The 26,194-nt window shown below is 38.3% G+C and overlaps 1 protein-coding gene across 15 annotated transcripts in view; it reads left to right on the top strand.

Moving 5' to 3' along the window:
- The window catches only part of LRRC4C (leucine rich repeat containing 4C), a 567,176-nt gene that overhangs the window by 458,720 nt on the left and 82,262 nt on the right, over positions 1-26,194 (top strand). Inside the window, exon 1 of one of the 15 annotated variants that reach the window (XM_074584309.1) lies at positions 6,371-8,231. The exons of the other annotated variants lie outside the window; for them this stretch is intronic. The gene's annotated coding sequence lies outside the window, so the exon portion shown is untranslated. Of the gene's footprint in view, positions 1-6,370; positions 8,232-26,194 lie in introns of those variants that run through there. 15 annotated transcript variants of the gene reach the window in all.

The raw sequence follows: 26,194 nt of genomic DNA, 5'->3' as shown, positions 1-26,194 counted from the left end.
ACAGTCACAATAACTCCACAAAAGAAGAAATTAAGATGTCTGACACATTTGTCTCTATGTCAGAGTATCATACTCTTGCTATTTAAAATTCACTGAAGAAAAAAAAATGCTGTCACACTGTAAAGATATTATTTACAAACTGATGGATCATTCGTGCTCAAGCCTCATGGTCCATATTCTTAAATTTTACATTCTTAAAAATTCAATTTAAAAGAAACAGTCCTTCTTTTTCACTCTACTGAGATTTTCCAACGTAAATGATTCTATGATTCTACAAAACCAAATACATATTACATGGGGTATGAATATATAATGAAGGACCATGCTCTATTCTCATCTACACCTGCCTTAATCTGGAGACACTCTTGAAATCAAAGGAGTTATTCCTCCCTATGGAGTTTAATGTCAGTGACACTCAGTTCTGGAAAGGAGGGAATTTGCCTAGATTTGAATTCTGAACCTGAAATTAGCGCCTTAGGAAAATGGCAGGATTTGGGCCATTTTTCTCAGGATTGTTTTAGAGGGAAAACACTTGAAATCTTGTTCTAAGCCTTTTTGTAAGTCAGATGTTTTCATGTTGAATACAGCAGTTAATTTCAGTCAAAAATGTTTACATTTTATAGGAAGTTGAAAAGCATGACCATTGCTAAGAACAGAAAAATAACAATGGTAGTATTGCATGGCTTTTGTTCTTTGCAAGGGTTACTACCCATGGAAATCATGCTTTGCAATTAGGTTTTGCCACAGGATAGGGGTTTTCACATGCACTTTTTCCTAATCTGGACTAATTAGTTTAAGTAAAAACTGGAATAGGATGTCAAAAAATACTAACAAAGGGCTACATGGCTACTGTTACAGTAGAGATTACGTATGCCATGTATTTCAGGGAACATATCTAAAGTCTATTTCTAACCAAAGGAAGGTGAGTTAACAGTGTTTTGAATGAATGCAGTTGTGTGTGTGCCTGCTGTGGTTCAGAAACAGAAAAAGCTTGTCCTTCATTGTTTTGGAAATATAGCAAAAAAAGTTAGAGCGAAGATTAATGTTGATCTTCAAGATGCTGAGTTTACAGACAGAGTTTGGAATGGAAGATAAAATGTGAAATCACATGAAAAAAAGATGCTCTGTAAACTTGTGGTCTTATTTAAGTCAGCAGAAATTTTGTCATTGACCTCAGCGGAACCAGAATTATTCTGCTGCAAAGGAAGCTTTTACTTTTTTGATTATGTAGTTACTTTTGTGTATACTCTTAAGGTTTAACACTCTGACTCAATTAAATGTTAGATACCCTGAAGTCCTGCTACAATAAACTTAAAAGCAATTATCAACCCTAAAGAGTAAGCTCTTGATAGGGACATAATTTCCTAAATGTTCTAACACTAGCTATGTGTATATACATATATGGGGCCTAGTCAGAATTGTAACACAAAAGTCCCAAGCGCAATGTTAGGAAAAGTTTAACTTTTTTTGTGAGTGGTTTGTATTTTTTCATATTTTTTTTCCTCAAAGCAGCATTTGTTTTAGAAAAAATCTCCTCTGATAGTTCTGAGTTGAATGCTAGGCACATAATTCTCCTAGGCACACAGGTGAATAAAAGAATCTGAGAGCAGATTAGAACACATATTTTTACCAAATAAGTGTGAGGCTTCTTACTTTCCTTCTATGTAAATACTTTTACGAACTATTAGATTATAGAATCAGAGAATGGCTGAGGGCGAGACCTCCATCGTCTTTGCAGCTTCCCTTCATGTGTTTTTAGACATTAATAAAATCCCCTCTGAGCCTTCTCTGCTCCAGGCTAAACAGTCCCAGCTCTCTCAGCCTTTCCCCATAGGAGAGATGCTTCAGTCCGTAATCTTTGTGGCGCTTTGTTGGACTCTCTCCAGTCTGTCCACATCTTTCTTGTACTGTGGAGCTCAGAACTGGATGCAATACTCCAGGTGTGGCCTCATCAGTGCCGAGCAGAGGGGAAGGGTCCTTCGACCTGCTGGCAATGCTGTGCCTAGAGCAGCCCAGGATGCCATTAGCCTTCTGTGCAGCAAGGGCACGTTGCTGGCTCATGTTCAGTTTGGTGAATTGGTTGTCTCTGCTGTAATGGAAACACTGACAATACGGGATTCAGTTCCCTAAGCAGAAATTCTAGAAAGTCTTTCTGACAGCAGGTTGCTTTTCAGTGATGGATTGTTAACATCAAAGATGAAAACTGTAGAGCAACTGTAGAACAATTCTAAATTTGTCCTGTTAACCCAACTGGATAATAAACATACAGAAGTTTTGAGAATACAACTAAATGAAAACCACTATTCAGTTCCATCTTTACCAGAAACAATAGAAATTATTATATTATGGAGAGACAAGTTTATTGAACTTAAACTTCATGTACCAAAATCACATGTGCTGTGGCTTTACCCAGATTTTCCTGAAAGGAGGATATATTTTCTTTTAATTCTTCAAGCCTCTGTGACCCAATCGAAGTTACCTACAAAACAAAATTTCTCACTAGAACTGTAAATATCAGAACAAAATTATGTGCAAATTAATAAATGAGGCAGTATTATGGTCAGCTGCTAATTTTGATGGTTATGCACGTGATTTTAGTGGGTTTTGTATTAAAAGAATTGAACAACAATCAGTGAAATCACATATACAGGAAAATATGTACCATGAGCTTTGATTACATTACAAAAATCACAGTCTGCCTGTGAGATTATGTATGAGATATTTTATGTAGTCTGAGATTTTTAGGATCTCTCTTGAATCCCTAAATTGATTAGTGAGCTTGATCCTAGATCCGTGCAGTCAAAAGTATGTCAGCATTTTTTGTTCACTTTTGAAAGTAGTAAGCTATAAGAGGATTCAAGTACTGCCTCCATACGCAAGCAGCTTGTCAGCAATGCTTAATAAAATAGAAAGACTAATATGTTCCACAGCTTCCTTTATGATTCTTCATGTTTATTTAAAAGGAAGGCAGGGCTGTTGCTGACTTAGAACAGCTTGAAACTGCTTTTCACTTTTTGTATAAGCAAAATGGTCTGGTTTCACTCTTTTCCTTAAACTTTGGTTATGCTTATTAAATTTCAATGTTTCCCTACTCCGTTATCTACAGGTCAGAATTCTCTTTTCTTAGGCTTTAGTCATGTTTCTCTTCTACCAAATGACTGATCATTGTGAATATCTAGTCTTTTCCACTACTCTCTTCGAATGTTAATCACACACAGAACTTCAGTTCTTTAACTCACATCATCTATCAAGAAGGAAAAGGTGTCTTTTAACAATCTGTTGCTGTCCATGTTTGTTATGTCAAGATTTGACAGGATCCCATACTCGGGATCAGGCAAGCTTGTCCCATTATATGAAAAACAAAGTTCCCTTGACAGTCTGTGTTTAGTTTTCTTCACAGTTCACCCTTTTGATTCATGGTGATCTTGGTGCATAAGAGGAACCAGGACCCAGTGACGTCCACTGTGTGTTTGGGATTGGTAGCACTGCTGAGGCAGGTCCCATGCAGGGAGAAGACCCAGTAACAGCTGCTCTTAATGCTTGCTGGCCATCTGAGTGTGCCCAGTGATGGGGAATGGCCATGAAGGATAGCAATTCTATAGTTTAGGAACTGAACAGAAGGCCTCAGTGTATTTCCTCTGTCTCACCTTGTCAGTGCTTGTAAAACATTGCATCATGTATATCATCCAAAGTTTTCCGTGGTGCTTTCATTTTGAATATCAGCTCATCATGTTGGATAGCTTACAAACAATATTGCTTGGAGGCAACAACATACAGTGTACTTCAGGAAAAAAGTCACACAAACGGTTCTGTCCAGTTGTGATGATACCCTTTTAATGTTTGATTAGTGAATTAATTATTGTGATATTGTGATAATATTTGTTTTAAATAGGTTTCACACATAAGTGGCACACACGCTTGTAAAACAGATAATACAATTACACGTTTATTTTGTTCATTAAAAGGACATCTACCTTTTCATATAGCACAGAGTATCATCTGATAAATATCACATAGTAGATTCCTTAACAGTTATGTTTTAAGAAGCTTCTCTATCTTCTATGTTTATTAGGTGATAAAGCATAATTGGTATATTAAAAATAACAAATATTAAGAGAGAAGATTATATCATAGCCTACAGCACATTACATTCTTGATACTGATTTTGTGTTTAGTCACATCTATGCCAGCAAATATGCTATCTTTGTGTGTATATATACACACACACATATATATGTGTATACTTAAGTACTGACATATGTTAGAAACGTGTATTTTGACATAATTTGAATGACATAAAACATATAAAATGTGCAAATTTCTATCAAAAGTGAAATATCAGTTTTTATCCACAGAGGTACTGTAGCTATTGCAGGTGCTTGTGCCTAAGGTTCTTATTAGATCCCCAAAAGCTGTGCGTCTTCTGTTTTTGACACCCATATATTTTTTTCATTGAGTGACAGAAACCTTCACTTTTGCTCACAGGCTCTTTAATATTAGCAGGAAATTGTTCAGACAGTTTTTAAAGAAACAGTGTGGCAAAAGTGTTGGGCTGTGATGTTTTTATTCTGGGAAAAGGAACAACTTTGTGCTTTTTTCAGATTTTAAGTACTAAAAAGAAAAAGACCCTCATAAGATGTTTTTAGGCCCAAAATACACCAGCAGCATCAATGAATCAGACAGGAACAAAATAATCTCAAAAACTGAGAAAAAGATTGTTACTTGTCAGTAGCTTCATCTCCTATCACGCTTGCAGTTTTCTCCAAAAATCCCCAAAGTCTTTTTAGCATTCTTGAAAGACCATTATGTTTGGGTTATTCATTATTACTACACACTCTGTCTTTCACCCATTGTAGGTAATTTGTGCTTGTCATTTATTTCAGCGATAGTAAGATCAGGCGATGGATAATCTAACAGTGATTAAGGACCTGGTTCCTGTTGCTTAACTTACATCTGGTAGAACTTTCTCACCAGAAAGCCCGCTGAGTCAGTAGAATAAATCTGAAAGTCAATGGTAGTGATTCAGTAAGTGCTATATGACTGAACTCAGCTAGCTTATGGATTTTATAATTCTAGAAAAACTTATAATATGACATATAACTTAAAAAAATATTTTCTTTTATTTTCAAGTATGCCAGTTCCACACCAAAGTTGAAGGCTAAGTAAGGGTACCAAATATAATTTGGCTATTTGAGAGAGGACTGAGCAAAGAGCTGGCTATATTATTACATGCATGGAATAACTCAGAGTTACTGCTTAATATATGAAGTTTGCTATAATTACCATGAAAGCGCCTGACTAATTCCTTTTTTGGGGTTGTGTGGAGGAGTGAGATCTATAAATAATTTCTTTCTGATTTTGAAAGAGACAAATGCCGGCACATACATCATCCATATTCTGTTTCCCTTGATGCTGGAGAGGGTAGCATATCTAACTTTATACATGGAAAGTTTTCTGTAAAATTTCTATTGAATTTAGGTCCCTGAAAAAAACAAGACAGAAGCATTTTAGGTAACACACATAAGTACATCTAACATACTTTGGTAAGTAGGTAACTACATAACAAACATGTCAGTACTTTACTAGCCCAAAACAGGGAGTCAGTTTAGAAACCTCAAAAGTCCTGGTCTGAAGTCATTCTAATAAAACTGCAGCAGATTTGATAGGTGAGTCTAGACATTATACTATTGTGTTGCTGTCACTTAACGGCTCACTGGAGCTATCACTTAAACCCACTGAAACCTTGAAGTGCTTCATAGGGCTTTCAGCCTAGAACATCTGCCAAAATGGAGTTTTAGGTAACTTTTATGTGTATACAAGTTTTAAACCAACATTTATTTCTGTAATTATAAAACAGATTGTCTTCCCATGCAGATTATTTCCACTGTTATATTTTTTGCAAAGGTAACTTTATAGCTCGTTTCATTTTCTTGTAATTTCTCTGCATCCATGGCTAGAGTTGGTACCTTTGAATACGGGTTGTTCTGTCCCTCTTTTGCAAAGACAACTTTATACCTCATTTCATTTTATGTCATTCTCTCTGCTTCAGCGGCTAGGATGGTACCTGTGAATACTGGTTGAACTGTCAGAATCAGGCAGGCTTTTAAGAAAATGAGTTTTGACATTCCTTTCCTTAAGATGATCCCTTGTTTTTCAATTACTGCTTTCTGACTTGGAGATTTCTTAAGGTAACCCTGAGTTTGTTCCCAGACTGTCAACCAGGTGGCAGCAGTGCCACGTCGGAGCAGCTCCCATACCCTTTCCCTGACATCAAGTGTTAATGCAATTGACCAATCAGTGCTAAGATGATGGGAGGTAATTGGGTAATTGTATTTTACTGATCACAAGCAGAGGAAAAAAAAAAGGGGGGGGGGGGCGCGAGGGAGGAGAAAGAGGGGAGAGAACGGAAGGGGAGAAGGAGGAGTGTAGCCAGAAAGACTGGCCCTGGGACATTTGCAAATCCTAGGGTGCCACTGAAAGGTGGGGAGTAAGAGAAAGCCAGAACGACAGAAAAGCGGAGCTACTCCCAGCAACAGCAGCAGCAGCTGTCAGGAACTGGATATATACATACATGCGTATGTACATGCACACACAGGGAGAATTCAAGCTGAAGCTAATGGGAGGGAGGAAGGGTTTCGGCTGTGCAAAGGCTGTGCATTTCAGGGATGAAACTGAAAACTGAAAGAAGCGGCTGCGCTCCTGGGAATGTGGCATCTTGGAAGGGAGGGAGGCAGCAAGGAAGGAAGAAAAGGGGGAAGATAACTGGCATGTGGAAGAAGATGGGAGACTAATTCACTGCTGTGCAGAAGGGAAATCCAACTTGTAGATCTGAAATACACCAGGCTGAGCTTGGAAATGAGATCAGACCTGCATTGAAATAGAGAAGGGGAGGAAAAGGGAGGCAGAGACTGGAGAGCTTTTATCCTTCTTCCTCTCTGTCTTTCCCTCTCTCTCCTCAAAGAAGAAATAGAAGTTTATCCGTCTCGGTGCTGCTGGATCTGTATAGCCGCTGGACAAAAGATGGAGAGGAATCTGGAATGAAAAGGAAAGGGTGCTTGTGAAATTTACAGCTAAGAGGACAAATCACGCCTCCCTGGGCTTCTTTTGTGCCCCTTCGGGGGAGTTTTAACATCAGAAAGATTTTGAGAAGTGTGGGGGGCAAAGGGGAGAGTGGGTGTTAAAAACACCCGTCCCAAGTGTTTAAAAAATAACAAGGGGATGGATTTATTCTTGACAGCTGGTGGGAACCTTGAATTTTTCTCTACTCCCTCCCTCCTTCATTCCATTTAATGTGCGATTATGAAAATGCAGAGGAGTTGGAGCGAAGGCAAAAGGATATAACGTGGAGTTTGAAGCGAAGAGAGGGTGCTGATTCCGTGGATTGCTGGCTTCTTGCTGAAATCAAAAATCCAATTACGCACTGGGTTGTGATTGGAAATCTAATCAGATCTTTGGAGCGGGGGGTGAGAAACTAAAAGTTTATTGTTTTGACAGAGACAAATAAAAATTTAAATGCAAAAGGAGATTCTTTTCTGAAGGAGTGTGGGAGATAGAGAAAAAGAAGAATGGGAATCCCCGTTCTAATGTGGAGACACACGGATTGGATAATTGATAGTGCAGCAAAGAAGGGAGAAGAAGAAAATTGCCTGGCAAGACCTGGATCTTAACAGTCACACCACAATTACATTAAAAGAATACAGATGGAGAGTTGCTTAAAAAGAAATAAAGTCCTTTCTTCTCTCCAGAGAAAAAACAAATAGTGAGCCATGGAGAGCAGCGGAGCCAGAGAGAAAGAAAACCTCAGAAAAAGGAAACTAGGCAAAGGATCCACAGTGGAATGAAAAGTTTCAGAAAAGAGAAAGACCGTTCATCCTCTGCAAGGATTTTTGGTTTTTTCCTGTTGTTTTAAACGACTCTTCTCCAGTGAAGGCAAACATCAACGTTACCACTACAGCAATTTTAAGCAGAAAAGTTGAAAGCCACAGAGAAAATAAAGGACGGAGAAGAAAGCAAAATTGCCGGAGGGGGAGAGTTCAGCAGTGTTGGGTTGGATTGGCACCTGTATGGACTGAAATTGCTGGGAAATTGCAATTGGATATCATCTATTTTTATTTCCTTTCTTGTTTTTAATTTTGGTTTGCTTGCTGAAATGAAATAGTTCTCAAACCCCTCCCCCACCCTGGTTTTTCGTAACCACTTGGATTTCCAGCTGGATAGTCTTTGAGGGTACAGTAAGTACACTTTCTATTCTACGATTTTTTGGAAAAGGAAATATGCCCCGTTGCCTCTCTTCTTTCTTCCTTATCCCTCTTTTCTTGATCTTTTCCCCCACCTGAATAAAAAATCTGACTTGATTTTAATAATGGCTGGAGGGGGGCTGCTGGGAAGGGAGAAGGGAAGGAATAAGGACGGAACTGAATTCTCACAGTAGCTCAAATGTTCCTGTTAGTAAAACTCCAGCCTTGGTAGGATGTTGCAGATGCCTGCCTGCGTGGCTCTATAGCATTTGTAAATGTTCACTAGCAAAAAAATCTTTTGAGAAAGCCCCTGCAGTGAGTGGGGGGTGCTGCCTGATTGCACAGTCTGTACAAACAGATGCAAGTTGCATAGAATTGGATGCATGGAGAATGTTTATTTATTTAGTATGTGTTTAAAATAGAGAAAGGCTCTGATTTGAATGCTGGCATCCAGTCTGACATTGCAGATCAATATGGTGTATTAACAGGAAAATTTTATAATCAAGCAGGGAGGTAAAGGATGGCTTTTGGCAGGAGTGGGGGGTGTAGGACAAGGGGTTTTAATGGCTTTTGAGGAGGCAGCTCTGAGAGAAATGGCACATTTTACACCCCATTGCTAACAAAAAGCAGTAACAGGCAGAGAGAGGACATTCTTCTATTGAAGGGGAGTTTAGGAAACTGCTGTACTAGCCACCCGTGCCCTCCATATCTCCTAGGAAATTCTTTGTGATTTTGTGGTGAATCCTTCAGGCTCCCCTAGGACTTTCATTGCAGCTGAAGGATATTTACTTTGATTGACAAGCAGTGAGAGGATATTGTGCTGTTAGAAGGTTTTTGTTATTATGCTGATAATGAAAATAATTAAAAAGTGTCTTGTAGATAGTGGGGTTCACAGATTAGCAATGATGTGTAACAGACCAGCAAATGTCTCCCCCTTCCTGGAGAAATGTGATGTGGGAGTGTAGAATAAAGGGAGGATAACATGGTCTTTAAAATAGAGGTCCTTGTTTTTCTGTAAAGAAGAGTACCACTTCTGTCCCCTCTCCTGGCATGACTGCTTAGCTTGTGGATAAGGAGTTTTCTTTCGTTTTCTTCCCCTTCTCTCCTCCCTCACCTCTGCCCTCCTCAACCTTGGTCTTCACATATAGAGGCTTCAGCTGAAAGTATTAGGCCAAAACTGGTGGAGAAGGAGAGAAAGAAACAGCTAATTAAATGAGCCATTGAACAGATATGGGTAATTTTTGGCAGGCAAGGTGCAGAACTAGCTTTGCCACTCATTTTACTTTTTTCTAGCTGCAATATTCTGGAGGAGGGGAGAGAAGGCAGGGATGGGAGAGGTGTTGGTAGAGACAGATTTTAATGGTTTTTTTTCTGGCAGCATTTCCCTCTTCACAAGCTTCCTGCGTGAAACAACACAAACCAGATCTCTAACTTCCATGAATAAATACATAAATAAATATTAGCATCTTCCTTTTTCCCCCCTTTCTCTGCTCACTCACATCACCTCTGCTACTTCATGTAAACGTCCTGAATCTTTTGGCGTAATGGAAATGAGACCTTTTGCCTCTCAAATGTGTCCCATGCTCTTCTGTTTGGAGGCCATGCCTCTTAAACATTGGCGACTTGTAAAGGATTAAGATTTAGGGTGCAATTCTGCTCCTACGGAAATCTCTGGGAGTTTTTGTTTGGTCACGCAAACAAATCAGACCCTTTGTGCTGTGGTGTTTAGAAAAAGAAGGAAGCAGGCACAGCAAAAATTGTTCCTTCCAGCTCCAATTACTCTCATCTTTTTCAGCATAGCTAAATCAGTTTAGTATGAAGTGCTTTAGCCTCATATATTTCTCTGGGCACATGTTTCCTGGTGGGACACTGAATGGATAATAAGTTTGTCAGCATCTGAAAATAAGCCCAAAACTCTGTTCTCCATTCCTTCACGTATCATTGTAAGTCAGTGCCCTATTGTGGGCTACACTTACATCAGTAGTTGCAGTAATAGAGCAGCTAAATTTATGTTAAGCTGCTGCTCAGTAATTACTGAAGGAGAACGAAGCTGGCTAAGGAAAAGGCATCTCCAAGCTTTTCCCTGGATTGCTGTCAAGTGAACACATAAACAGAAAAATTGATAGAGCAACTCCAGTTTTTGACAATAGAAAGCTGCCATAGGTGCCTCATTCAATTTGTTCAATAACTAGCAGGAGGATTTTCTTGATGTGATAAGGAAGCACTGGGAAAATTTACCCACCAGTTTGGGCTGAAATAGGCAAACCTTGTCAACAATAAAAAGCTAGGGATGTGTGTCTGCTTCTAAAAAGCCAACAGTTTCACACTTCAGTGAATCATTCACTTAATACAGTAGCCAAAAGACACATGGAACAACCCAGAGTTTAACTCATTCAATCTCAAAGTGGGAACGAATATATCATTTCTCAGTCTTTGTGCTGGGGCTTATCCAGAGCCCAAAGGCCTGATCATAAAACAAATGGCCAAAACCATCATTCCAAGCATCCAGCTAAACAAGCAGCAGCAAATCTCCTCAAGCAGAGGCAAGAGCTGGCTGTCTTTGCTACTTCTCTCACATGTGCCTGAACACAGGTGTATCATTCAGCAGCATATGCTGCTTCTGTGGGCTGTCTCCTCTTCAAACCATGGACAATTGTTCTGGTAATGACCCCAGGCAGCTGGGACTTTGGCACTGTATAGGGAACCTTTATGTGTATATTTAGGCACCAAACGCTTGTACAGAAGGAGAGAGAAAGCTATACTGCAGGGTCCTGCTCCATTCTAATTGTTCCCCAGAAGGTCAGAGATCATGCATCTCAAATTTCAGGTTTTCTTGGCAAACTGTAGGTTAGTAATGCAAGGGGGTAGCTAGTCCATGTCTTTTTACCTTTCAGGAATGATTTGCACTGATCTAGAGTAGGAGCACGTTCATTTTGCTGGAGCAGCAAATTTTGTGTCACAATGTCTCCCAGCCTGATAGCATCGATGCGTGAAAAATGGACTTTCAGATTGGGTGAGACCCAAGAAAGAATGGTCTATATGTGAGCCAATATGAGCAATCATTTGGGACCGGAGGAAAAGAAAGGGATTCTTGAGGTCCTGCCATGGCTTTGTACGTATAGGCTTTAAAATTATTTGCCTGTGACCTAAAAAGCTGTCTCCATTTGACGTGAAGATTCTTGTGTAGAAATATGAGACGGGAAGATTTTGAATGGGGGTCAGGACAGGATTTTAGCACATTTTGAGAGAGCTTGGTGCTCGTGAAAACTCATAAGCCAAGCTGCCCACGAGTGCAGTTGCAATACATTCACTGAAGGAGTGCACTGTGCACAGCAGCAGTGTGCAAGAGACTCCATCTTGGTCTTGCCAATGTGCCTTCACTTTGGCTTGGAAATATCCCTTTGTTTCTGATTGCTAGTGAGGGAACGAGGAGAGAGAGAAGGGTGCTGGAATTAGTGCCTCTTGCAGTCTGGGAGGAAAATTATTCTGAAGAAATGCAATTATCACTCACCAAGTAATTTCTAGAGTAGTCAAGCTGACTGGATTTTGGGCTACTATTAGCAAGAGCCCTCCTTCTGCATTGCCATCCATCCCCTTGCCAGCTGCTATATGAAAATCATAATGAAAAACAAGCCTCCTTCAGCCTTAAAGTGCTGCCCCCGCAGGACAACCCAGATGAGAGAAGGATTTAGTAATAGCAAGAGCCATGGTGGTCTGGAAGGCAGCCTGGCAGCATGCTCGATTCTAGCAGAGTGGGCAAGGAGCTACCCTTAGAAAAGATCCTGCCTCTGCTTCCTGTAATGGCAGAAGACACCGGGGCTTGTCTTGTGACGTTTTGGAGTGGTGTATTTAATGATATTATTCAGAAAATAAGGGTACCTGTTATTTAGCTGTACTATCACAGTCATTTTTTCTCCTGGGGGATAGAAATAGGGACACAAGAGGGGAGATGAGTGTGTTAGTGGTGTGTGTTAATTGCATATTCACAAGCAGAAATACATGGAACTGAATTAACGCATAGTGCCTGGTAGGGGGCCTGGATACTTTGCTGTCTATTAGAGGAAAAGCCAAAAATCAGCCGCTTGTGCATGCACACAATAAAAGAGAATCAGGATTTACATTTGGTATCCAAGGAAGCGAGAGCAGAATCCTGCGGGGCTTTCTGTTCATTGTTTAAATGTTGCCATAGCAATATCTCAGGGCACAAGTTACATGTTTTCCACTTCTGGAGTTGAGCTTTTCTTCTCTCTCTCTCTATTTTTCTCTCTCTCGATATACACAACAACCAAGGGTATCTCCACAGAACTTTGCACAGCAATAAGAAAAGGTGTTTAAAGGCAGCATTGTCTGTTTGCGTATGTCTGTCTGTCTGTTCTTCCCTGTCATTTGCTAATATGTTGGAAACCCAATTAGTAGAAAATTGTTGGATAGAAGTGGAGTGTGAGGCTCTTGTTGTTAGGACATCGAGCTTATTACAATATTTTGTGTAGTGGTGATATGTTAATTGGATAGCTGCAGGCAAGCAAAGTGTAGCAGTCGCTGACAATTAGAAAAAACAATGAACTTCCCAGGACTGAATCCATTCCTTGGGCAGATTAAAATGCGTTTCAGGTATATACCAGAGCTTCTGTAAATTTAAATACTAACACTGCTATAAGAACTCTTGAAATTCTGTTTTCACAGTACTGAGACAAGACTTACCCTTGCTGCTTGTAAAGGGAGAGAGGCAGCATCAGACCACTGAATAAAATCTCCCATAGTATTTGCTGCAGAGCTTGTACTTGTTATGTCAGGACTGTGGGGGAGCAATACAACCAGGAAACCAGGAGAATTAAAAAGGAAACCAACCAACTCCAAAACAAAGCAAAAAAACTCCATCAACAGTGATTTTGCATGCAACTAGATAAAGCTTACTAAGAAGTATCACAGCAAGATAAGTTGAATGAATGATGTTTTGTCTGCAAACCAGCAGCAATTCAGAGCATTTAGTAATGCTCTTTGTGTTTGAGGGATCTCTTTTCAGTTATTTGGCAGCTATGGGATCCATACAGTCCTGTGCATTAAAATAATCCTCAGAAATATGGATGTGGTTTCCTTTCATGTTTGTATGGACAGTATAGTATAAACTGACTTCTAGAAGGCCCAGGAGTTGGTACTTTTCCTTCAGTATACATATAAGAATGGTTGCTCTAGGGGTCAGACCTAATCCTGAAAGCCAGTAGTAGTAATTTTCAAAAAGTATTAGTGTAGTTCATATCTCCAGCACATTTTAATTTTGCTCACAAACCTGTCTTCACTTTCATGTCAATAATCTCTTCACTCGTTTTGCGTGAAATAAAGCCAAGCACATATAGAGCCTGTTTGTCGATGAGGGGAGTGCAGCGTGAGCAATAACAGTGCAGGTTTCCTCACACTGCTTATCTTTGTACCTCAGTCATGATCTTAAACAAAAGACTGCCTTAAGACCTTAAGCAGGCACTAATTCTGTTCATGTACCTTGAACTTTCCCCAGCATCTTTGAGATGGCAAAAAATGTGGCCAGCTGTGATAATGATGGGAGGTACTCACCTCACTTCTTATGCACTGTGATACTGCCCACTCATCAAATTACTGAAGCTCATTGGATTCCATTGTTTTGATTGGAATTTGAAGTAGGGAGATAGGGATGAAATTTCAGCATTATTGGGTCTTTATCAGCCACAGAACAACATTTTATTTTCTTTTTAATCTCCAAAACCAACTATTGGTGGACAGGTGGAAGAGCCTGGGATAACAGTCCCTTGTAAACTGGTATAAGTGAGAATTCTGTCTTGCAGAGAATTAGTTAAGAGGATTGTTTTGATTTTTATTCACTAATGACCATTTTTCTGTTCTAGTGAAGCACTGCAACATGTATGTGCTAGTCAGTTCTGTAGTAACTCTTCCACGCAAAGTTTCATTCCTTTTGCATTTCTTTCTCTTCTATTCTGTCATTGTGCAAAGATAAACCCAGTTCTGCTCCAACTAATCTCAATTGGAGCTTTACTAATTACATCAGCAGGATTGATCCTGCACTCTGGTTTTTTTGATTGTTTTATTTTTTTCCTTCTCCTAAATGAAGTACAAAACCTATTTTAGTTCCAGAAATAAACAATAGGGTAAGTATTTATATTTACACGCATAAAAAGGTGATCCAAATACCGTTTTGAATTAATATGCTATAAACTTCTAAATTTCCAAATGTTCCATATTCCCTTTTCAGTCCCTGATGATATTCCAGGTATTAATACTTGTTTTTCATCAGTGCATAATGTAATAAGTGATGGTTCAATTAAGTGATCTGTCCCTTGTTATTGTCACAGCAAAACCTCATTCTGTATTAACAAAACCAGATATTTTGTAAAATGTCATATTTTAGGGCTGAATTTTCAGTCATGGCTAAAAGAACTTGATGATGGTGTAATTTCTGTGCATTGACTACTCACATCAATATGTGAATATTGCGACATCTTATAATGAGTTTAACAAAAAATGTTATAGTTTACCTTTTAAAGGGCACAGAAGAGGATCTGCAAGGACAGAAAAGGGCTAATTCCTCCCTCAATGCAAGCAAGTTTCAAATGAAGTGCGAAAAAATGTATTAAATTCCATGAGCTTCTTTGCCATAGGGCATACATGTCGTGTTAGGGGTTTTTTAGTTAGCGGTTTGGTTTTACAAGAATTTTCTCTGCCAGCACTCCATTTGTGAGCCCTTCTTGGATAGGCAGGTTCTTCTACAAGTGATTATATATTATTTTTCCAGAGGCAAGCTCTTATATTTGTTACAACATTTAAAGAGCTGAGCTTCATTTTTGTTAGTGCTGTTGATGACACAGCTACTAAAGGGGAAGGATGGTGACCCCATTAGCCTTTCAGGTTGCTCATATGCAGTGCATAGTCTACTACTTCAATAAGAGTTTTATTGCATTTAACGCCCGTGTGACTTTTGACTGGATATAGTGCAGGGAATTAAAACCATAATGGATTTCTCTTTTGAACTGGAAAGAGATCGAAAAACCTCACCTTCAGTGAATGTTCATGCTGATATCCCTCTTTCTATAATGTACATTTCACTGATTAGTCTGGCCCTGAAGACTGAGTTACATACATTAAGTAAAGGCCTGAAGGTATCTGTTAAAGACTGCTGAATCAAACCATAGCAGAGGTTGATTTAGTCCTTAAGTAACTTTCCACAACATGTGGAAAAAATAATTGTATTTTTTAATGGGAAATTTCAGTTTGGGGGATATGTATGAAAATCTCATGCAGCAGTAATAGAATATCATTAAGAGTTGCAGAGAAACATAGATAATAATTTACTATCTCAAAAGGTATTGCATCTGATTTAAATTATCATCTAGATAAGATTTTTTTGTGGCAAAGAAAGACAATGTTGATGATTGCCTATAGCAAATGAAAGATAAAACACAGCTAATGATGCTGCATCAGAAAGATCTTTCTTCTAAATCTGAGGAAAATTATGAGAAAATTAATTGGAGAGAACATATAAACAGAAGGCTGTGAATATAAACTGGACAGTTTTCTAGCAATACATTGTTTTATCAGAGAAAAACCCAAATCATAAAAGAGTTCACATCTGGCTATGAGTCTGTCTTTGATACAAGGGAAAATGAAGCCAAAATTTAAGAATTAACCCCAAATCAAAACAAACTAGTGTATAGTAGGTTAAAAAAAAAGAAACTAGGTAACAACCCCTACAAAAAATAAGGTATAAAATGAATACAACTGCTCTGATAGGAGAGAAATATTAAGGTTGGGTGGTGTGCTTAGAATACACAGAAATGAGGAACTATTTCTGTTCTTATTGCTGCTTTTATTGGAGACATCCCATGAAGAGTTATTGTCAGTAGTGATGCAGAACTGACAGAATTAATTAATATTTCTATTCTGTACCTGGAAAAAATCATGATTAAAAATTCCTATTATGAAAAGAAAAAGCAAGTGAAGGGATATTGGAAAACATAATAATTTTTTAATAAATAATAAATATTTTTAAATCAGCAGTCCTGTTGTATGATTCTGAAGAGTACTCCAGAGTATATATCCAGAAAATATTCCAATGATAGAAGCGCAATGAACTTGGTAATCAATGACCATTTAGTCTGACATAAATTTTAGGCAAAATAACAGAAAATCCAACACAGGATTCAGCCGATAGAGAATTAAGGCAGGGAGAATATTTAATGGCAATAATATGGTATTATGGGAAATATTTTCTGTCGAGGAAACAATTTGACTCTTTGATGATACTGCAAAGTTGGTAGATAAAAGTTACCATGAAAATCCAGCACACAAACTTTGAACTATATAGGATACTTCAAAAGCTTAGAAGCACTGGTCAGATATTCAAAACTAAGGTTTGTGGGGAAGTATGCTTGAATGGATTATATAGATATTGTAACTCTTTTTACAATATTTGTATCAATGATGCAGACAGATCATTGACATAAAACTACACTTAACATAAGTGTAGGGTCCACAGCTGGCAAAATGACCTAGATAAGAACAGCTGTTAGAACGAGAATGTGAGAATAAACTGCATCAATAAGGTAACTGAGATATCTGAGAGGGCATTTCCCCATACTTATAATGCTAAAGAGGAGAATTTAAACAAAAAAATCCCCCCAAAACTAAAAAAAAAAACCCTTCTGAAACAAAGCTTGGAAAAAAGTGTAACAGAAGCATAAAGCTTTTTAAGCGTGAGTGGATGGGCAGGTGAAAGAAATAGAACAAAAAAACTTGTTTGACGCTGCCAGACATTGCCCCATGTCATTGCAGTCTTTGGCTTGGTCTGACTGAGCTGCCTCTGCACTGGATACTGTGAGGAGACAACATCCAACTAGTGGAGTGACTGTACAAGGGTGCAACAAGCAGGGACCCACACTTTGTGAGCACATGCGTGAACTCTGAGTGTTTTCTTCCCAGCCTGTGCATTAGCAGATAGCATGGGATGACACAGAGCTGGACCATCCATGTCTTGAGAGGAGGAGTGAGCAAGTAGGGGAACCTGCACTCCCAGAAGTGGAGATGTGCTTGTAACTCACATGGCCTATGAGGTTATCTGAGTGATAATACTTTAGGGGATTGATTATATAGGGGCGTTCAGAAGTTTTTAGATGTCATTTTGTAAGTATCTAGTATTGTGTTTTATTCTGTTTCATTGCTGATCCTGAGTTGGCAGTGAGTGCTGGTTAATTAAATGTTGTTGATTATAGTGATGTGATTTACATCAGATGAATTCAGAAGTTTTTCCTTGCAACAGTCAGTATCATCAGCATGATAAATAAGACAAATGTGTAGAGTGTTAAGTTTGATTCAAAATGTTATGTATAAGAAGGAAAGATACAGGATATACTTTTAGAATGAGGGACATTCATCTCTAAAAGCAAGTCCGAAAAGGATTTGAGATCATAACAGGCAAGAAATTACACATGAGCTCTCACAACGATAGTGTTAAAAAAGACTATTTCATACCATTGGATAAATAAGGAGAGAAATAGAATAGTCATTTTAACAACATCAGTGAGAAAACTGGAATGCTGCTACATTTCAATTTGTCCATGTTTTGGAAATTATGTTGAAAAGAATGAAAAGAGACACCAAAACACTCAGTGCTGGGGGAAAAAAAAAAAAAAAAAAAAAAAAAAGGAAAAATTCAGTGCTCAAACTTTAGTCTATTAAGAAACTTGAAAAATGATGTGATTAGAGAGCACCCTCATCAAGTTTGCTGATGACACAAAGCTGGGGGGGGTGGCTGACACACCGGAAGGCTGTGCCGCCATACAGCAAGACCTGGACAGGCTGGAGAGTTAGATAGAGAGAAACATGAAATTCAACCAGGGCAAGTGTAGGGTGCTGCACCTGGGGAGGAATAACCCCATGCACCAGTAGGAGGACAGGGAACTGCTGGGGAGGGTACAGCAAAGGGCTATGAAGATGATTAGGGGACTGGAACACCTCTCTTATGAAGAAAGGCTGAGGGACTTGGGTCCCTTCAGTCTGGAAAAAAGATGACTGAGGGGGGATCTTATCGATGCTTATAAATACTTAAAGGGTAGATGTCAGGAGGATGGGGACAGCCTTTTTTCAGTGGTGCCCGGGGACAGGACTAGAGGTAATGGGCATAAACTTGAATATAGGAAGTTCCATCTCAACATGAGGAGGAACTTCTTTACTTTGAGGGTGGAAGAGCACTGGAACAGGCTGCCCAGAGAGGTGGTGGAGTCTCCATCTCTGGAGACATTCAAAACCCGCCTGGACGCGTTCCTGTGCAACCTGCTCTAGGTGACCTTGCTCTGTCAGGGGAATTGGACTAGATGATCTCCAGAGGTCCCTTTCAACCCTACGATTCTGTGATTCTGTGATTAGTGCATAAGGGAAAAAATAGATGTTTAAATGTTTTCTAATACAGAAAATAAAATTCTAAGAAGAATAAATAGCTGGAAGCTGAGATCTCATAAATTCCAATGAGAAATTAAGGATAGATTTTTGGTGGTGAAAATAATTCACCATTTTTAAAATTGCTTGGAGAAGTTGTATTTTCTCTGTCTCTTGGAGTCCATGTTCACAGATTGGATGTCTTTGTGGAAGACTGTTATAGCGAAGTACTCATTATTGTGTTTGCATATTATGATATTCAGAAGGGCAGAGTAGATGGTTCTGAGGTTCCTGTACCTTCAGCCTGTGATTCTGCAGGTAGAAGGAATGTAGCCTAGCATTCATAACCAAGCTTCCAACCCCGTCATCAACAAATGCACAGAACACCCCAAAAGATTTCACTACCCAGTCCATCATTTCCTCTCTGCTGAGATTGCTAGCAGAAGGCTCAAGAGGTTTTTCGGTGATCTTTTTCTTTGTGGCAGTACTCTGACTCAGTCTCAGTAACTCAGACTTCTATCTGGTTAGCTGGAAAAAGGTCTTTTGAAATCTGTTAATTTGTCAAATCTGTAATGGTTTATAGAGATTAATTTTGAAGGCTGTGCTGAGGATGAACAAATACTCACCATGCATATGTACTCGTCGACTCAGTAACCCATCCACTAACTTATTTGTGTGATCAGGCTTCTACCTCCTTCACATTTCTCTTCATTGTGGAGAGATTTGCAAGCTTTGGTCTTGTACCTCTGAAACACTGGTTTATCAACAACCTGGGCCTCCAGCCTGAAAAAGTCCATTTGTTTAAGCCGACACAGGAGTTTAACACCTACAACAAAACCAACCAAAATGTATTGTCTCAGAGCTCTTTTCTAGCTTTGGCTTCTGGATATGAATCCAGATACGAACTTCTGCAATAGTTGGTCTCCATGCCAGGCTTCTTTCCAAGTCTGAGATGAGCTAAACATAGAGGTGTCAAAGTTAGTATATCCTTCTTTCTGTTTCTCTCTGATTACAGGGCACTAAAAATTGTTCTGTCCACATTTTTTCTTGCTGTGAACAGTTGTTAGGCATTTTAGACTAGAAATGTATTTTTCTGTCTTCATAAAATAACTCGATTTGTGGACTTGATTTCACTGTTTACCTCTTTTGTTACTGCATGTACTTGGTTTGGGAAGACAGAGGAGAGGAAAGAATGAAGTAAGCTTGACCCTTCGTTTCTGCATAATAGCTTTTGGTAGTGTAGGTTGCAATTATATATGCAGTCTCAGTGGGCTGTCTTCTTCTATTTCTAGTTACTCTTCATCTGATTTCTTGGACATGGTTTGTTCTAAACTTTTCTGAAAAAAAAAACCTGATGGAAATCTAAAACAAAGATACATATTTCATACTTATACATGAGGTTAACGGTCACTTTTTCTGTTTAGTTTGGAGATTCATAGTGTGTTTCATAGTCCACATAAATTTTTTTGTGTTAACTATGTTTCCTGCATTCAAGAGCCTTCGTGAAGTAGTGGGTAATTTCATTGTTACAGCTGAGTGTAGTTAGCCTGAGAGATCATGGACTGTGCGAAAGTATTCTTTGAGGTACCAAAGGGCATTCCTTGGGGCGTAACCATACTCAATTGCTATTGGCTATAAATTGTTAATAGATCCTATGTCCTGAGATATCCAGTCCTTATTTCTTTCACCTTTTCTGAAAAACTCAACAAAATTGCAAATCTAAGGAGATCTTGACCTACTTAGTGCTTCCAGAGTGCATTCTCTGTCTGTGATGCTTCAGCAGTACTGGTGGGCAAGAGGCATATTTTGAAGTGGCAGGTTGTAACAATCATACTTTCTTTTTCATCTTTAGCCTTCCTTCCATTACTTTCTGCTCTCCACCCATGCTGTATATATCAACTTCAGCTAATGAAAATGTAAAATAATGGTATATTCTTTCATACTCAATTTAATTGTCTCCACATTACTGTTTAGGCTGGCACTGAATAAGATAAGAGGACACATTCTTCTAGTAATGTGGCATCAAGAGATGTTGTTCAAAATTACTTTGTCAGTCTATCCAAAGGAAAACTGAGACTTATTAGCCCTGATTCTCCTTGTGGCTTGTATTGTCATTTATCACTGAATGATGCTGGAATTCAGACAGAGCAAAATTGAAAGCGTAGTATTTTATGCTGTCCTAACATATGTGGAAATGGCTGTATACGAGATAGCGGGAACTTGAACTCTTTGCAGAGGTAGTCACCCCTTTTCAATACTGTAGGGACCACAGAAAGACTGGTGACCTTTCAAATGTTCCTGGTTTTAGGAAGTTCAGGATGAGGTTAGAGACAAGGTTATACTTCTGACCTTGCTATTATATTCTATATTATGCTGCTTTTTGCACCCTGTACTGCACCCCAGCTTTGGATAGCTAATCTTACTTTTACAGGGATTATAAAAATGAATGAAGTTATCTCACGTGCCTGCTTATGGGATAAAACAACGTGAATGGCATAAATATAACACGCTAACCTGCACTGAATTTGTGCGAAGAGCGCTGGCATTTCTCTGCATGTTAGGTTACATTATAGAAAAGCACTTTTAATACTAACTAAGAATGTCTGTCTGGGTAGTCAGTGTAGTAATCAGAATTTTGAAAATTCATATCCTACCTTAATTCTTACTTGTTATTCCACGTGTATGTTCCATACAGTGTGGTCATGGACTTTCAAGGAAGGAGGCTACATGTCCCTTACTGCTCCCTTACGGCTCCCACAGAAGTTAGGAACTTCCCCTACTATTGAAATCTTGCCAAATTGATCATCTAGGATAATTTTCTTATAATGATTTTATTTGTACTCTCAGCTCCTCCAGCGTTTTGTAATTTCAGAAGGCACGTTTCTCTTACATACGCCTCATTTTCTTGCACCCGCTTTATGCAGTGTTTCATTCCTTACATTTTAAATTAATTAAGTGTAGCTAAAATTTTGCACCATTGTTCCATTATTACAATAGGTGACCATTTGGGAGTCAGAAAAACAAGGCCTAAGTCTAGCAGACATTGTCTGGGATGGTACCTTTCTCTTTTATCTCTCCCAGTCCATCCTCCAAATTTCCTTGCCAGAGGTCCACGTAACCACTTCTCAAACCATTGACCTACTGTGGGACCAGCCAAATGGCTACAGAGGTCAACATAGATTCAGTTTGCTTACTAGGAAAACTAACTTTGGCTGGGCTGCTCCTCACTCCTTGACTAGAGTTCCTTATGAATGTTTGTCAACAGCTCATCCCTTCCTAGTGGCAGTAGAGTTCAGAAGCTCTTTTTCTTGTGCAGAGCTTCCAGAGAGACCTTTGGTGCCAGAGGTCAATTGAAAAGTAGGACTGTCATTGAATGATCATGACAATTGGCAGAGGTGTTTGAGGACTGGAGGAAAGCTAACTGTTGCCTGTTTCTGAGCATTTCTCTAGCTCTTTTTAATGAAAATTTAAAAACTTGCAAGATACGGTGCTGTTCTTGCTAGCTTTTCCATGCAGATGGAGCTATGGATCAGAATGAAGACTCACTGAAAGTTAAGCAAATTCTATATTGAGGGAAAAATGTACCAGAAGAGCTGTCAGATTAGTTTCTCTGGTATGAGATGAAGTGCTTCCGTTACTAAAGTTATGTATTCATACAAGTGTATGTATGTGTGTTTAAGATGGTAGATTGCCCTTGAAAGTTTTGGAGTGCATTTGGTCTTATGTCATATTAAAATGATGATTCTTTGCACAGGTGGTTTCATTATAGAAAAATAGTATTTTTTGATATATTTAGCAAAACATTTACTTCCATATATCTTTCTGAGTAGTAGGGGGACAGAAATCTCCACACATTAGTCATATAGATCTCAGAAGAATTATAACATTGACTATTTGGCAGCTAGGTAAAAAAAAAAGCTACTGCTTTGAGAAAGGTTTAAGAATGAATATGTTTTTCAAAACAGTAATGAAAATGTCCTGCACCTCCCAAAAGCAAGAAAAAAATATCAGATCTTGTATCACATCTTTTCCCCTCCTCCATGTCAAATGATACCTTTTAAAGGGAAAATGCAATTAGGGGAGACATTTAAATATAGTAGAATGAGCACTCTTGTGTACGGTAGTGATCACTGCTAGAGATTCCTTGACTCTGATCTTTGTGTGGCCTCTGACTCATTGTCTGAAACAAATCACACAGAGTATATGCTCCATTTTACCTCTCTGTAACTTATTTGCATATTGCAGGATAGATCCTTCCATAATTTATGCAACCATAACGCTCTATTTGTAAGATTTCAGACATCAAAAAGAGTTTAATATAATTTAAGAAGTGGGAATGGGATTTAAGAAGAGGTTTTGTGAACTTAAACTTTCAGTTGCATGAAAGGTCCTCGAATAAAAGGCATTTTATAAGCACAATTTTTATTGCAATCAGTATCACTATACATAAAACACAGTGTTTCAGTGCAGAGTAAGAGAGGAAAACAAAAGAACATGTACATCTTTTATCTTTAAATATTCCATTAGTGAAATAATTCTGGAGACAGGTCAAAACCTTCTTTCTTATCCTTCCATTCTTAAGAATGGTTTTTCCTGATCTGAAAGCAATTTCATGATATGGCTAACTATTTTAAATTCAGACTCGTGATTTTTTTGCTCCTGACTTATTTTACCTTAAGCATAAATTGAATTGAACAAACAAACAAACAAGAAATTCCTTCCTTAAAAGTTAAGCAAGATCACAAGCCTGCCAATTCGTACTCATAACAGTAAATACTTGCAAACATAAGCTTATTCAAATATTGCTTTGATATTCTAGCTCTAACCAAATGAATAAGGAGTATTCAAGCAAAACCTATTCAGACTTTTACATATTTTACACTGAAATTATTATTCATTTATTTTCAATTTATACACTGGAATGGTTGAAAAGCACAGTGCCCAAACTCTCTTTTTGCTGGCCACTGTGAAATTTTACCCACTCTGTAAATGTTGCAGTAGTTCACAAGCTTTAAAACTATAAAGTTCTTTTTGTCATAACTTTCACAACTTTGGTTGCTTCCATTTGACTTCTTGATGTGTCAATTTCTTTTGCATTTAGTAGATGAACCACTTCCCACTGCTGGATGAAAGATTTCTGCAGTGCTTCACGAATATATAGATTTCCTTTTTTCCTTGAACCCAGGGAAATTATTTCTTTACTAGGTCTTAGAGGAAGGTTAGGACCAATTCAGTATAAGAAATCTAGACAGCTAATTGGCAAGTATAATATATATCTGCAAGTGGCTGTAAGAATTTTGTCTGTGTTACAAGATAGGACCTGATACAGCTAACCTTAACTTTTGTGCGAGGTATTTAGTCATGACAACATTTGCTTTGTTTCTTGTATGTTGAATTTGCTTATCTAGTCATTGCAGACATGTGTGGAAAGGTATAAAGTCAGCAACTGGCATTATGTATTGGTTTTGAAGCTGTCATGAATTCTCTGATATCAAATCATCTCCTTTCAAGTCATCCCCTCTCTCCTCTATAAATAAGCAGATAGAGAGCCTGGGAGAGTATAGGGACTCAGAGGTCAAGAGATTCAGAGTCTCAGGAAGAAAGTGAAACTCACAGCTAAGGACAATTTACTGAGACCAACCTGCCCCTAGGAACAACCAAAGGGCTTGGTGATGTCTTGATTTCTCACATCATCTATTGCCATGAGTTTGCATATAAAGGCATATCTCCTACTGAATTAGAAATACTCTGATGAGTAAAAGCTGTTTATTTCAGAAAGGCTTTTCAGAGCAGATCTTTGGTTGAATTTAAGGTTCCTATCACAGTTTCTAGTGTTACTGTTCCTATACATGAATCACTGCTTATAAATCGCAAATTCAGTAAAATGAAATTCAATCGGACATCTGGTAGGGGAAAAACGTAGTGCTAGGTTTCTTCCTTTATTTTTTTTTCTTTTTTTCTTTTCTTTTTTTTTCCCCTTAGAGCTGTCTGTGGCAGTAACAACACAATTAAGACACCTAAATCGATATCACCAGCATGCTTGCCTTTGCTTGGCACATTAAGTATCTTTTAAGAATTGTGTTTAACATAGAGTCTTTGTCTTTTTGTTTTGAAAGGTGCTTTGAAAAGCTTTGGTGAATTGCTTAATTGTTTATTGATCTCATAATTATTCAACTTGTTATTCCTTTTTTTTTTTTTTTTTCCCCTTAGCATTACTTCATCCTCTTCTAAAAGTCCTGGAAAAAGTTTACATTAATTCAGAGTTCTTTATCAAAGTTTTGTGCCTTGCTTAAATTCCATGTTGCTGGAGTGATAAGCATAGAAATTATGTAGAGGTACCTCAACAGTTAATGAACCAAATAAAGGAGAAATTGCCCACATATTCAGAATTCATTTCTCACATTGGAGGCAGAAGATAGTTATGGTGAATTTTGCAACAGGCTACTCCCACGGGGTCATATTTTATTAAACTGAGTAAATCGGATGAGTCAGAGCCATGACTGTCTAGGAATTTAAAGAAACTAATTGACACTCTATCTCCCAAACATACTGTATTTTTCTTTATTTTCGTGGTGGGTGTTAGGTTAGGAGGTGTCTGCATAAACTCCAGTTGATGAAGGGAACAAGATGGTACTCTTTTTTGCATTTTGCTTTGGTTTGCATTGCACAAACAGTTCTGCTTCAGACATGACTCTCCTACACCCTAAACTCCCTTCCTTTACTCTTCATCCAAAAATCCCTGACAGTGTTCATTGATTTTTCAAGTCCGTCTGATTTGCTTCTGCTGTAATAACAGAGCTATTCCACTATTATGGTAATAGTGTATGTGCAACAGTAGATTGGAAGTAAAAAGCTGAAGGACTGCTTCAAATTTTAGCATGGCAGGTTTCCCTCCACCCTCTGAGTCCATAAATGAAAATAATTGTGCAGCAATGCCAAGAAATTAGTATCCTACCACAACTCCAGAATGCTGTGAAAACACAGCATTGCACAACAGTGATTCCACTGAATGGTATCATTATGACTAAAATTATCTAACGTTGTGTTGCCTTTTTGTTCATATCTGGCAGGAATCAGATTATCTCACCATGGTACACAATACATTTTCTAAATATGGGTGAAAAACTAGAACATTCTTCAGAACAAGTATTGCCTAAATACAATAGAAGTGAATGGAAAATGCTGTCCCTAATTAGTGATATATTCTTGCATTGAAGCATGATCAGCACATCAGTCGTCTTTAGAGGGAAATAAGCTCCTGTTACCAGATCGAAAATAAATAAAATTGAACATTTCTTATCCCTCAAAAAGTTGGTGCAAAAGTAGAAATGTATACATATTTTAAAAATCCTAATCTGCAATGTTTTGAAAGAGCTGAAATTAAAAAATTACTGTTTTTTTAAACGTAAATTTCCTTTTAAAGATCATTGTGTTGTGCCTCATGCTACCAATAAACTTACGCACAGTGTAAGTTGCTATTCCTAGTTAGTTTCATTCTTGAATAAATGTGAATGAGATGTGAGTAAATGAGACACAGTTGT

This window comes from Larus michahellis, chromosome 4, assembly GCF_964199755.1.
Source record: "Larus michahellis chromosome 4, bLarMic1.1, whole genome shotgun sequence".
Classification (NCBI taxonomy): domain Eukaryota; kingdom Metazoa; phylum Chordata; class Aves; order Charadriiformes; family Laridae; genus Larus; species Larus michahellis.
This window is presented reverse-complemented; position numbering and strand designations above follow the sequence as displayed.